Here is a 14490-nt window from a genome sequence, read left to right as displayed (position 1 = left end):
AAAGAACAGTGTCACTTGAAATAACGCAGAAAAGGTAATTATCTTCATACAGCATCAAGCTCCCGTAGATGTGGCAAATCTATCCCCCGTAAGAACCCATGTAATTCTTGAAAAGTGTCTTTTCTTGTTGAACCTGTTCCCAGTCGCTATCAATGATAACAATAATTTGATAAAACAATAATAAAACGATGAATAATTCCTGGAAAATTTAGTTTTCCAAATATTAATAAAGTCAATAAAAAAACTCACAAGACATCTTCTCGTTATTTTAACAGTTTACATACACAGTTAGGTATTGTTTATCATTTGCTTCATGTTTTTTAAATGTAAAATTATACAGTCACGGGATGAGAGAGCAAAGGACAGTGGCGGCATAAACCAGACGCTTCAAAAATGGATGGAAGAGGAAGATGTTGATATCGTTGGAGAATACGCATACCAGTTACAAATAGATAAATCGCGCAGGCCTATACTCCACAAAAACTAGGGCACCATTTGATTTCAAACACACATAGAAAATGTTGTCGCGTTACACCTTTAATATCGTATAAAATTTAAATTGTATGGTCTAAAAACTATAAGCAAAATATTGTTTACCAATAAAATTGTGATTCAAATATTTTGTAAACCGTGCGGCCCCGCTGCCTATTATTATACACGCGGAATGGTATAAATTTCAAGTAGCTATAACTTAAGAATTAGAGGAACTCGCAGATGTTTTACTTCAGATTCGTAAATAGCATCAAAAATAAATTTACTGTGAAAACTAACTTACAAAACAATGGGCGATTAGAAATAATAGCGTTCGAAACATGTTTTTTAATAAAATCTTAATAACTTGTCGGTTTTCTACAAAAACTGTAATAGAATAACAAAAAAAGTGAATATAAAATGTATTAATTTTAAGTTTTAAGTATTAAGTAAATTGTAAGTTTTAAGTTATCATATATTAATACCTGTTCAAGTTAATTTGCACTATGCTATATAATTGTAGAAATCCAAATTGGCTATTTTTCATGCTATATTGTAATTCAGTGTATAGTATTTTTTTCAAATATAATATTAATAATATCTCAATACATAAACCCCTTAAAAATATTAATTTTGAGCTTCTATTATTACTGTAGGATTTTCATTCATTAACATAATTAGGTATTGTTGTTGTATTTATTATAGTTGTTATTCATGTTTCTCACTGATGTATCTGTTTAATCATTCTACTTTTTAAAAGTGTACCATAATTCAATTAAAAAAGTCTTAAATACATAAATTATATTTAATATGCATTATGCTATCTATATAAAACATAAACATTGTATTTCAAAGCATTGGGGTACACAGTACACACTACAATATCAAAAACAAACAACATATTGTAAAATGATTGCCTGCTATGCATTTTTTTGAACACCTATTAAACCTATTTAAAAATGTTTAAACGAACGATTTGGTTTAAAAAAGTATAAAAAATCTGTTGTTTTGTCTAAGCAATGCGTCATGAACAATCTATTTAAATAAAATAAAAAACAACAATAAGATTGTAACTGTTTGTAAGTAAACGATAAATAAGTAACTTGTTCATAAGTTAGTATACGTATGTTCATTTTACCGATAGGTCGATTATTTATCAAAAATATGGCGTGCTCAGACCTACTAATGCAATTTGTTGTTTTGTGCTTGATTTTGTTCGTTTGCAAATCGGTAAGATCGATGGAAACCAATGATGAATATTCTGAACAAAAACTTATCGGTAATGATTATCTCAGGAATGATTTGCCTTGCGCATACCTGTTAAGCGGTTTGATTCATATGGAGTTAATCAAGGTTTTTCTTGTCAACAAGCCAAGTTTACAAATAACACAGGCGGCACAAGAGATATTCATTTATAATCATATCATAAAACTTCAAATAGCTTCACTACATAAATTAAAAGTACCTATTGGAGACTTGTGGCTACTACATTTGTACACGAGCACAGTAATTTATAAAAATACAATGAATAAGACGGTGGACTTCAGAACACTTGTGGCCACTCACGACTATATCATCAAAAGACTACACAAAAACTTAATGGGGTGTCATAAAGGTAACTTATTCGACTGGTATCACTATGCGATTAAAACAAATGCGAATCCTTCACAAACTGCGTTAACTGCAATGTTGTCGGAAAACAATTTTGAAGCTAAAAAACTGTTGGATAATAATAAAATATGCGATGATTTGTGGAATAAAGTATTTGAATTTAAATTAAAAGTAAAAAGACTCCTTATGAATAACTTAGGTGTGAAAGAAAATTACAAAATTGATTTAATGGACGTATACAACGTGCAAGTCGACTGGAACGAAACGACAATACGTATGAGTAAATCTTGGGAAGATGCGCGTACACTGAATTGGTCTATCGATAACCTTCAAAAGATCAAATTATATTATGTACTTAACTATTCATTTCTCAAAATCATCATGTTCCGACTAACGTTAAAACACATGGCATATTTAAAAGACTATATTGATTCGGATCAGTACGAGCTGTACGCGCAAGAATGGTGCAATAAAGTAAATGAATTCGGTACTATGTTAAACTTGTCGGAGGATCTTCACGTGCAATGCTTATTAGATTTACTGAGTAATCGCGTTAAAAGAGAAGAAATGTTGGACAATGTGGTTAGCTATTTAATTGCAATTCTCTATACTCTTTGTCTGCCTCTCAGTTGCGTGGCTACTAATACTATTTTTCTAGACGGTCGAGAATTTGAGGTAGCTTATAGACGTGGTATGCCAAAGGAATTTGAATTGAACGATGTACACAGCCGTGTGCCAATCGAATACAATAGTTTGGAAAACACTAGAATTTTTCTGCTTTACCTTAGGCGGGCGTTCGTATCTGTCGATTTCGGTCTCATTCGGTTACTCGTAGATTTTATTAAAGAAATCGATTACGAAAAACGTTACAAACATTTTGGTGATGGTCATTTATATCATTCAGATGTAGTAGAGTACCTATATAAATAAAAAAACAGGGTAACTTTGTTGAAAATATTATAATTTTTAATAAAACTCAATTCACAAAAATAGTACACTTGTAGCACATACGCATTTCGACACCTATGTTGACACGTGTTTAAAATAATAGTCATTTTATCTGTATTCTCTGCCAAAAACAAAATTAATTTAATAAGCAAATATAATTTATCGTACTATAGTTTGTAGATTAACACTTATGTAATACTCTTTATTAGCTATTAAAGAAAATATTAAAATTTTTAATCACAGTTGGATTTTTATATTTGTATTAAGCCGTTTTCCGGGTTCCTATACATAACAGTTTACTCCGACTATCATATGTTAGATTTAAGATACTTTAATTCTGTGAGGACGGGCATGCTGATATGATGTGATTTTATATTAAATATATTAATAATAATATGTGCTTCGGTGTTAACCACGCTGATAAAATAAAAATTTTTGGAAGAACTGTCCCAGAATAACCAGAAAAATCAGCATATGTATACTAACATAATATAAACAACTTTTTTATCGATTACTTGCATACCGCTAATTTTATACTTTTTCAGACCATATTTTTTGTTTATTGCAAACAATATTCACAATTTTGTTTTGTGTTTTATTTTATTTTATTCTTTCAACTGTAGTACGCTGTTTAGATTTGATTAGATTGAAATTAGATGGTCTAAAACAAACTTATAAAATTACTATAGAACTATGAAACATTGACATAGATTTTGTTTAATAATAAATTAACGATTCATGTATCAGTTTAACATATTGTTGTATCTTATAATAAGCGAAACAAAAATAAAAACAATAAATAATTTCTTGAAAAGAGTTTTTTCTTGTTGAAACTGTTCCCAGTCGATATCAATGATAACAATATTTTGATAAAGCAATAATTAAACGATTAATATTTCCGGGAAAATTTAGTTTTCTAAATATTAATAAAGTCAATAAAAAAACTCACAAGACATCTTCTTCGTTATTTTAACAGTTTTTTTTTTTACTTTTGTGTGATCATAAGATTTTTTCTTATCTAGTTACTTTACTATTATATACAAGTTTGTACCTATATGTTAGTTAAGTACGCAAAAAAGCTGGTCAAATTGAAAAACTGTTAAATTCGTCATATCCAGAGTTATTGGAAGTATATTTGTTTAATGGTCTTGCTAATCACTTTTGTGATGACGGTGTAAGTATAGTATGAAACGTCTAAAATTGCATTGTCAACATATGTTGGAAACCTATGTCAGAAATAACAAAATTAGTCATACCAATCAAATAAATCACCTCTATGACATCCTATAAGAGTTTTGTGTCTGGACAATTTTGAGGTATTCAAAGTATTGTTAAATCGAAATATCGAGCGTTTTTACTTCCTTTTTTTTTTTAGTTTCTATTTCCTTTTTGTCTACCTTTATGTAAGCAGTTACAGAAGGTTCATATTTTGAAAAAACTATAAATATAGTTGAAAATGTAGTAATCACCCTGAAACCCATTCGAGATAATTGCAAAACAGAATTTAGTGATATCTATAAAAATGTTAAAGTAAATAAATTTTTAAAATAATTTCGTTCTATTGAACTTTATTAATTATTATTGTGTAACAGTATTCATACCGTATTTGGATTACTATATAATGCAGTTTGTTGAGCGATTTATTAACCATAAAGATATTTTTTTAAGTGTATAATATTTTGTATTTATACACATTTTTTAGTATTTGAAATTGTGTACCTATGTATAATTTAATTTTTTAGGATTTAACTGTTTTTTCAAATCCAAATCTATAGTGACAGAAAAAGAAGATATGATTGCTTTTCAAAAGCTTGTAGAGTTTTATTCCTCAACAATTGACCAACATTCTAGCAGGGGTAGTAGAGAGGAAAATTAATTACTGGAAATATTTCTCTCAACTCTGGGTTACATGCTTTAGATGTCTGTAACGAACTAGGTACTAATTTATCAACTTATTCTCATCGTTTTTTTAAAATTTTTATTTAAATTGTTTGTTTATGACGCATTGCCTTAAAAAAACAACACCTTTTTTTGTACTGGTTCAGACCATATTTTTCGTTTAAACGTTCGGAAGGACAACTTTGTGTTTTCCGAGAATATTCACAGAATTTGTTTTTATGTTTTATTTTATTCTAGTTAAAACATTTCGAAATAAATTCGATTAATAAATTCGATAAATAAGTTGTTTCAGATATTTTGGCTTGGTGTATGATAACTTTACAATGTTGTATTATTGTTATCTTGATATAATAATATATTATAATATATAATTTATGTATTTGAACCTTTTTTTTTATAAGTGATTAGATCCTAAACCAGTTTATTTTTGAAAATATTTGTATTTATGTTATAGTATAAAATTTAACAATATTCTTGCAAACGAAAAAATCAAGCTTGAAAATTCTTAATTTTGTCTAATCGTTTGTATGCTAACTTGTTTATTTAATAATTTTATGGATGAACCTAACCAGAAGATTTAAGTCTTATACAGAGAATCGAATATCAACGATGTCTTAAAAATGACTTGAGTAGATTAAGCAGCTGGACTGGACACGTGTGGAGATCGGAGGGGCTAATTAGGCAAGTTACAAAATGGAAACCAAGCACAAAAAAAACAGAGGACGTTCCAGACAAAGATGGGAAGATAGAGTCGCTAAGGAATTGAAAGAACTTTGAAATAAAGAACGGGAAAGAACTGGCTAGGGAAAGAAAACCTTAGGAGGCAAGTTGTTGTTGTAGCAATGAGTCTAAATAGCCTGTAAAACGCCAAGAAAATGAAAAAAAAACAAGTAATATTAAAAGTTTTTCTATTTATTAGGTATGTTGTTGTGTAAATTATTATCAACTGTAAATTATCTTATTTTACAAGTACACATATTTAATTACAAAATTGATAACTATCTAACTACAATTTTCAATAAAGATACGAACCTAATTAATATTTTTACTATAATTTTTTAACTTTTAATATTTTAAAAATTGTTAGACATTTATTTCTTATCATGTATTATCATTCCTCGAAAGGAATCTATTGGAATTCTGACACTTGATTGGCCGTGCAAACATTAATTCAAGAAAACATACATCTTTGTAATGTTTTCAAAAATTGATTGTAGTTTTCATTTATACAGGTACTCTACAATATCTGATGGATATAAATGATCATCGCCCGAATGTTTGTGACGATTTTCGTAATCGATTTCATCAATGTAATCTAAGAGTGACCGAATAAGAACAAAATCGACATTTCGGAACTCTCGCCCGATATAAAGTAAGAATATTCTAGTGTTTTCTAAACTGTTGTACTCGATCGGCTCACAGCTGTGTGTAACTCTAGATTTATAGTATCCAGTTAGGATAACACTCGTATAAGCCACCTCAAATTCTCGACCGTCTGGAACAATTAAATTGGTAGCCACGCACCCAAACGGCAGACAAAGAGTATGCAAAATTGCATATAAATATCTAACCACATTGTCCAACTTTTCTTCTCTTTTAACGAGATTACTCAGTAAATCTAACAAGCATAGTACGTGAATATCCCCCGACAAGTTTAACTTATCAGCGAATTTATGTACTATATTGTACCATTCTTGCGCGTTCAACTCATAATGATCCGAATCAATAAAGTCTTTTAAATAGTCCATGTGTTTTAACGTTAGTCGGAACATGATGATTTTGAGAAATGAAAAACTAAGTACATAATACAATTTAACCTTTTGAAGGTGGTCGGTAGACCAATCCAGTGTACGCGCATCATCCCAAGATTTACTCAAACGTGTCGCCGTTTCGTGCCAGTCAACTTGTACGTTGAATACATTCATTAAATCCGTTATGAAATTATCATTCACACCTAGGCTGCTCATAAAAAGGTTCCTTATTCTTAATGATTTTTCAATCTTCTTATTCCTAAAATTATCAAATATTATGTTTTTGCACGGCAGTTTTTTAGCTTCAGAATTGTTTTTCAACAATAGTGCTCTTAACGCCTTTAGTGTAGGATTCGCCTTTGCGTTAATCGCATAGTCATACCAGTCAAATAAATTACCATTGTGACATCCCATTAAGTTTTTGTGTAGTTTTGCGATGATATAGTCGTGAGTGGCCACAAGTGTTCTGAAGTCCACCGTCTTATTTATTTTATTTCTATAAATTATTGTACTCGTGTACAAATGCAGCAGCCACAAGACTCCAATAGGTACTTCTAATTTATCTAGTGAAGCTATTTGAAGTTTTATGGTACGATTATAATAAAATATCTCGGAGGCCACCTGTTCAATTTGTAAACTCGGAGTGTTGTCAAGAAAAACCTTGGTTATATCCATATGAATCAATCCGCTTATCAAGTATGCGCATAGCAAATCTTTTCTGACATCATCTTTTCCGATAAGATATTGTTTTGGATATTCTTGATCGGTTTCCATCGATCTTACCGATTGGCAAACGAACAAAATCAAGCACAAAACAACAATTTGCATAAGTAGGTCTGAGCGCACCATATTTCTGATAAATAATCGACCTCTCGGTAAAATCATCGTACGTATACTAACATTTGAACAAGGTACTAATTTACTTAGAAACAGTCACAAGCAACTTGCTCTCATCGTTTTTATATTTATTTAAATAGTGTGGGTTCGACGCATTGCTTTGAAAAAAAAAAAACAACAGCCTTTTGTACTTGTTCAGACCATATTTTTCGTTTAAAAGTTTTGAAATAAGTTCAAACGTATTTTGAAGTATTTTCAGCTTCGGGTAATAATTTTATAATATAATTTTATTTTTTATTTATTTTTTTATTGTATTGTGTACAGTGTACGCCAATGTTTGGAAATACGATTTTTATATAGCATATGAAATATAATTTATGTATTTCAATATTTTTTATTGAAGTATAATATTATCATTGAAGTAAGGATGATTGAGTAGAAACAAGTGAGATACGAAGAACCCAAGTTTCAAAATAACAACATTTAAGTAGCTAAGTAGGTACAATCCCAAGAATTCACAGATTTAGGTATATTTGATTTCATCAATTTGGGTTCAGTAGTTTAAGCAAAAAATGAAAACATACTTACCTACTTGCTTTTTGGTATTTTACGGTACGGTTATAAGCAGTTAATAATATGTCTCTTCATATGCAAATTTGGTGGTTGTTAAATAAAATAGCATTGATTAGTCACATGTGGATCAACCCACTAAGCACGTATGCTTATTTCAAATAATTCCTCGGATAATCTTTTCCGATAAGATTTTGTTTGGGGTATTCTTGATAGGTTTGCATCTATCTTACCGAATAACCAACGAACAAAATCAACAAAACAAAAATGTTCGTTAGTGGTTTTGAGTCCTCCACGTATACTAAGTTGGTTACTCATAATTTTTCAATTACATTCAAACAGCTAAAAAAACAAATCACTCTCTTCTTTATTTTTTAAAATTGTATTTATATAATACGTTCATAACACATCGATTTAAAGAAACAATAGCACGTTTGATATTTGACCAGCACATAATTTTCGTTTAAACATTTTGAAACGAAAGTTTTGCGGTACATATATGGAAGTACAATCTGTTTATATTCTCATATTCTACAGATTATGTGTATAATAAGCCTTTCGGAATTGGATTATAATTAGTATATAATACCATACTTTTCATGAACAGGTACATAATATAATGTGTAAATTGCATTTACATGTGGTGTCAAAATTAGTGATACTAAGAAAATAATATTTTCATCTTGTAAATTATAAATATAAATAATTTGCCCAGCTTTCAAAAACAAAATTTAAGTAAATAAATACCATTTGACATAAATGCTTCAAAACTCGAAAATATGGTCACAAACGATCTCTGACATACCTCTTCATCAAATGTCGACAATGCAATCATAGCACTTAAATATCTATACACAGAAGTGACTAGCAACAGGGCCGGACTTAAAGGGGGGTGTGGGGGGGTTTGACACCCCCCCACTCGGAAAACTCAAGTATACCTAGTCGGCACATTCGGAACAAAAAGTCGGTAAATATTATAACCCCCGTAAAATTATACAAATAACATATTTATTATTTTTATTTTATAAAAGTAGGTAGGTACATAATTTTTATTGGAATCTAGCGACGAATAGTGAATAGTCGGCATACGGACGACCATACGAAAATATAATTTTAGTTTTTAGTAAAAAAAAAACAATGCATTTTCGTTTATTCCCGATTTTAGCAGAAGTATTATTATTTGTTTATAATAACTGTGGTGTATATTATTATATCAAACGATGTTCGATCATGGGACCTATTGGTCTATTGTAAACAAACATTCTATCCCTCTGTAAGTATATATTTTTATTTTAGTTTTAAAATTCCAAAAGATTCCCTACTATAAAAAAAAAACCTGCTCTTCTGTTTTAGACATATCACATAACCCATAGTATTAAGTCTGCAGGCAAAGAGTTAGCGGGTTTATTTTTGCTTGTCCTGTGTGCGCGTGTAAAATAATAAGTATTGGTTATAAATGTGTGTAATCTAATATATATATATATATATATATATATATATATATATATATATATATATATATATATATATATATATGGTTAGAGAATGAATATAAAACACCAAGGAGCTGCTAACAATCCTTTTGAGCCTGCCCGAGTAAATTTTGAATAAAAGGTATGAGATGGATACGTATTTAGAATAAATCATTAGGCCAGATTTGTAAGGCCTATGAGAGTTCCTTGGTACTACTTCACTATGTCTTGTTTCTTCTTTATTACTATCGTTGCGGTGGGATATTACCTACTATAATATCCTACTATACTATATATATATAGCGAGCAGGGAGCAGACATGAGCATTATTTTTAAATAGTGTACCTAACTAAAATAAAAATAAAATTGTATTTAGATAATAACTCATAAAAAAATACACTTTTGTTTTTATTTCAAAGATTTTAATAATAATTTTGAATACAATTTCATTATTTTTTATAAAATTATTTAAAATAAGGCTATTTGGATTATATCTCGGTTAAATTGCAGTTTCAACTGCAATACGTTATAATTATGTTAAATAAATTCAAACATTTTTAAAATAATGCTTTTAAAGTAGGGCTCAAATTGTTTTAGTATTGGTGACTGAGAACTGAAAATGTAGTAATAAATAAATTTGTTAGCTGCCTAAAATATTTCTATGCTCCAAAAACATTTTAAAAATCAAAAAAATCAAGTCACAATATCACATCATTATCATTTTTCTTCTTCTTATTCTTTCAAAAATAATAAAAAATGACTCCCGCGATTTTAAACTCCACCAGAGATATTCTCGATATAATTGATTTGGAAGAAATAACAAGAAAATAGCCCGCATTAAAAAAAAACGGCATATTAAAGTTTAACTTTTGATGGTTTTTTTATAATCTAAATTTGTTTGTATTATTCATACTTAAAAAAATAATAATTCAAAGTTAAAAAAAAAATAATTTTCAACAATTATTAATTCCCATTAATTTTAGCAAAAAATTGTGACTTGTGTTGTAAAATGTTATAAAATATTTACGAAAGTACTCAAATATTTTAGTCGGCATCTTCATTTTGACACCCCCCCTTGCATATTTCTTAGCACCGGCCCTGACTAGCAAGACCATTAAACGTACATATTTTGAATGTGGTATTTAATCTTGAACTTGATGATTGAATATCGACCCAATGGCGTATGGGAGTAAGTTTCAAAGAAGAAAAATAGCTTCACAAACGAGTCAAGTAATTGGGTAAACAAGTTATGTATTTGTTTTTTTTTTATTTTACACTAGTTGAATAAAATTGAAGTTTAATAAAGTTCTTTTTTCCGCATACTCTCCCCTACTATTGATTTTGATACATACAGTTCAGCTGTGCTATACACAAATTTGGTGACCGATAGAATAAACGACCCTAACAATTTTAAATACATCAGTTATATGTGGGTGGGAATAGGCTTGTGGGTGGAAATGGGGATGGGGGCGTATATGTTGTATTCACAAACGTTCAAACTAGAACTTAAAAATAAATTCAATAATTTAGAAGGTCATATTCCTATTAGGTCAGATATTAAGAAAACACTAAAATATTAGTTAGAAACTTTACTAGCCACCTTAGATACATGAAAATGCTCTTTCGTGGTTGCAGACTCGGCTGAAAAATGCTTTTTTTTAGAACGAAATCGTTTAGTAATCGCAAAAATTATAATAATTCGTAACCGTACGGCCGTCAACACGATTGGATCTTAATGAGCCCATCGCAATTGGCTTGAAATTTGTACATCACCATGGTTTGACACCGACCGGAGGAACTTGTAACGCGAAAAATACATCCACATTCCGTGTCTAAACAAGCGGCTTCGAGACGTTCCTTATTGACCATGTCGCAATAACTTTCGATAAGTCGGATTTTACAGTTTTTCATTCTGTCCATCTTCTCCAAGTTCATTTTGCACCTTCTGCAAACTACGTGGCATATGCGCATTCCCTTTGTCGTAAATTTTCTTGACGACAGAACATCCGCGTGTCCGATCACTTCGACTTCGCACATTTGCTTGATGAACTTTCGACGGAATTTGCCACCTGAATTCCGACAGAACGACGGTTAAATTTGTTTTGGTCGGATATGAGATATAAGGCTTATATTTCCGTGACACTGACTGGGTCATTGTTAACCAACCACCTCGTGCAGCACTTATGTTTTTGAGCCATTTTAGCATCGCCCAAGAAAAACATCTCAACCAAAATGAAATTAAGAGACCTTATCACTCTCCTCCACCCCTCTGCATAGACCTCCTTAACGAGAAGAAAATTCATTCCACCTCCCTATTTTAGGAAATACATAACAATATTAAGGTGGTAAAATGATGCACACGCCTACTGCTAAACTACCCCACTCATTCAAATTGATTTTTAATGTACCTAATGTTATTAATTACCTAGTTAATGACCTATTAAGCACAAAATTATACAACGAATAACGAATGATAGTCGATAACTAGATTTTAGTAAATATCTGTTGAGTTATAATAATACTCGAGCATTATGTATCCAAAACCGACCATAGTCATTATTTTCAATATTTAAATATGCTGATCATTGAAAAGCCTAATACATAATTGCTATTTGACTTGTAAAATTCACTTTTTTTTTTTAATATACTATTTAAAATAATATTTTAAACTTGAATATTAAATATGATTTTCGATCGTTAAATATATATTTGTTTTTTTTTTAATTTAATAGATAAAATTAATGTAACCAACAATTTTGACAAGCCCCTTGATATATAAATATTGTGTACAATGAGAAACTAATTCATTCAAACGAGTTCAATAAACATTAAAAGTAATAAAACTAATTCAAATATCAAAAAACATGTGTTTTTCTTATAATTAAGGACACTCGACAGGGTTTTAAGAAAAATGTAAATCATTAACATCGACATTTTTGTTAGAAAATCTTGAAACGTCTGGAAGTCTTTGAAACGTTTTTCAGTCAAACTGAAAATTAAAAAATAGTAAACCAAAAGTTACACCTATTCCCTTTTAAGATTAAAAAAAAACCTTCAAAACATTTCCATGGTTTTTAAATTCAAAATTTGGTACGATAAAACATTCAGAAACATACAAAACCTAAAGCACTAACAAATGAATATAAAACATATAAACGATAATTATTTACCTAAAACATATGCCGGGTCTTGGTATTCACATGCACAATAACCAGGCTCCGGTAATAATTGCAGTGGATATTTATTGAACGACAACTGTTCGTTGGAAATGTAATTACTATTTGTTAAACAATTCACTATATCTGTAATAATAATATAATAAATGTTATTTTTAATCATATTTCGTATTATATTTATTTTTATATTTATCATAATTTAATTTATAAAAATTATCTTTTAAATCGTGATCAATGGGTACACAATTTTGTAGGCGAATTTGATTTTAAAAATAAAAAAGAGTTGTAAAATAAATATTAAAAAAAAAAATGGGGCGAACCTAAGCGGCAAATTCCTTTTAACAGACAATCAATAATTTTACTTGAAAACCACCGTAGGTACTTACTAAACAACATTACAAAACTACATACTGTTTTCGGGTCAAAACCGATTATCATAGCATTTAAATTAACTAAAACGTTTTTACTGTTATAAGGTACATGTTAGACATTCGTCAACAACAAAAACTCAGAACACATCAGACGGTGTACATTTAAGAAAAAATGAATGTTAAACACTAGCGTACTAATTAAATTCGAAATAAAACATTATTGTTGGCCAGCAAGATGAAAAACGTTGTATTTCGAGCGGTGTTTACAACGTCTTTGAATTACATATTTTCAAGTAGTCAAGTTTAACGTAGGTGCGGAATATTATAAGAATATTTATTTATTACAAACAATATATAATATTATGTTTCTTAAATAGACAAAATCTCGTCACTCTTGTCTAATTTTTATTTGTCCCTAATAATGTAAATAAATAACATTTTCAAAAAAGTTCAAATATCATTTCGACATTCCCGAATGGTCGCAAATAAGATTAGGTTTCGTTCAAGTTGATATTCCAAAACCATTTTGGTACTTATTCAATACTTAAGATTGGTAAAAGTTGTGTCATCCCTATATTTGTACCTATACATTTAAAACATCAAAACAAGTAGGTAAGATGTTTTTTGTATTTTACTCTCCGCAACATTTTTTTTTTTTTTGTTTAAACTACAAGTATAACTTTGTATAGTACTATTGTCACATTAATAAAGTCGAACAACAAACAGTTGCGCCTTTTAATATACATATTTTTTTTTTATTAGAAAGATATACAATCTGTACACTACAATATTCGTACAATAGGCATATGGTATGGTTAATATATACAATTAGCAGTGTATCATTTTTTTGAAGAAACCATCCAGTGATGTAACTCCAATGGCTGGAAGAATGGAGTTTAGGTTAGCAGGTCTTTACACCATTTTCTTTTTAGGCGACGGGGTGGGTTTTCATTTTTCAGGAAGATTATTAGAGGCCAAGTCGGCAATTAAAGGATTAGGATGTCCCTGGAATCTATTTCAGAATCTTTTGTAGTAAGTTTTGGCTACTTCGACTACAGCAGGGATGAAAGTGTCTCTGTGGAGCGTTTCGTTAGAAACAGACCACTCGGTTCTGTTTGTGTGGGAGATTTTTGCTGAACCCCAAAGTTCTATACCACAAGACCATACTGGTTTAAGTGACATTTTGTAATGCGTAAGTTTTGTTTTTTAATTAATTTGTGATTTATTGTTTGGTCAAGAACGCAATAAAACAAATTTGGTCAAAATTACCAAGCCTAAAAACTAAAATACCTATTCGCAGGAAAATATTGTCGAGTATTTATTTTGTACTCAAATACGGTACAACAGTATATTACATAATTTGTACACAAACGCATTTTTCAAC

This window comes from Adelges cooleyi, unplaced genomic scaffold (assembly GCF_023614345.1).
Source record: "Adelges cooleyi isolate 19-005CV unplaced genomic scaffold, UGA_ACOO_1.1 ACOO_flye_CR_arks_rails_tigmint_CR_PRNA_793, whole genome shotgun sequence".
In the NCBI taxonomy this organism is placed as follows: Eukaryota; Metazoa; Arthropoda; class Insecta; order Hemiptera; family Adelgidae; genus Adelges; species Adelges cooleyi.
This window is presented reverse-complemented; position numbering follows the sequence as displayed.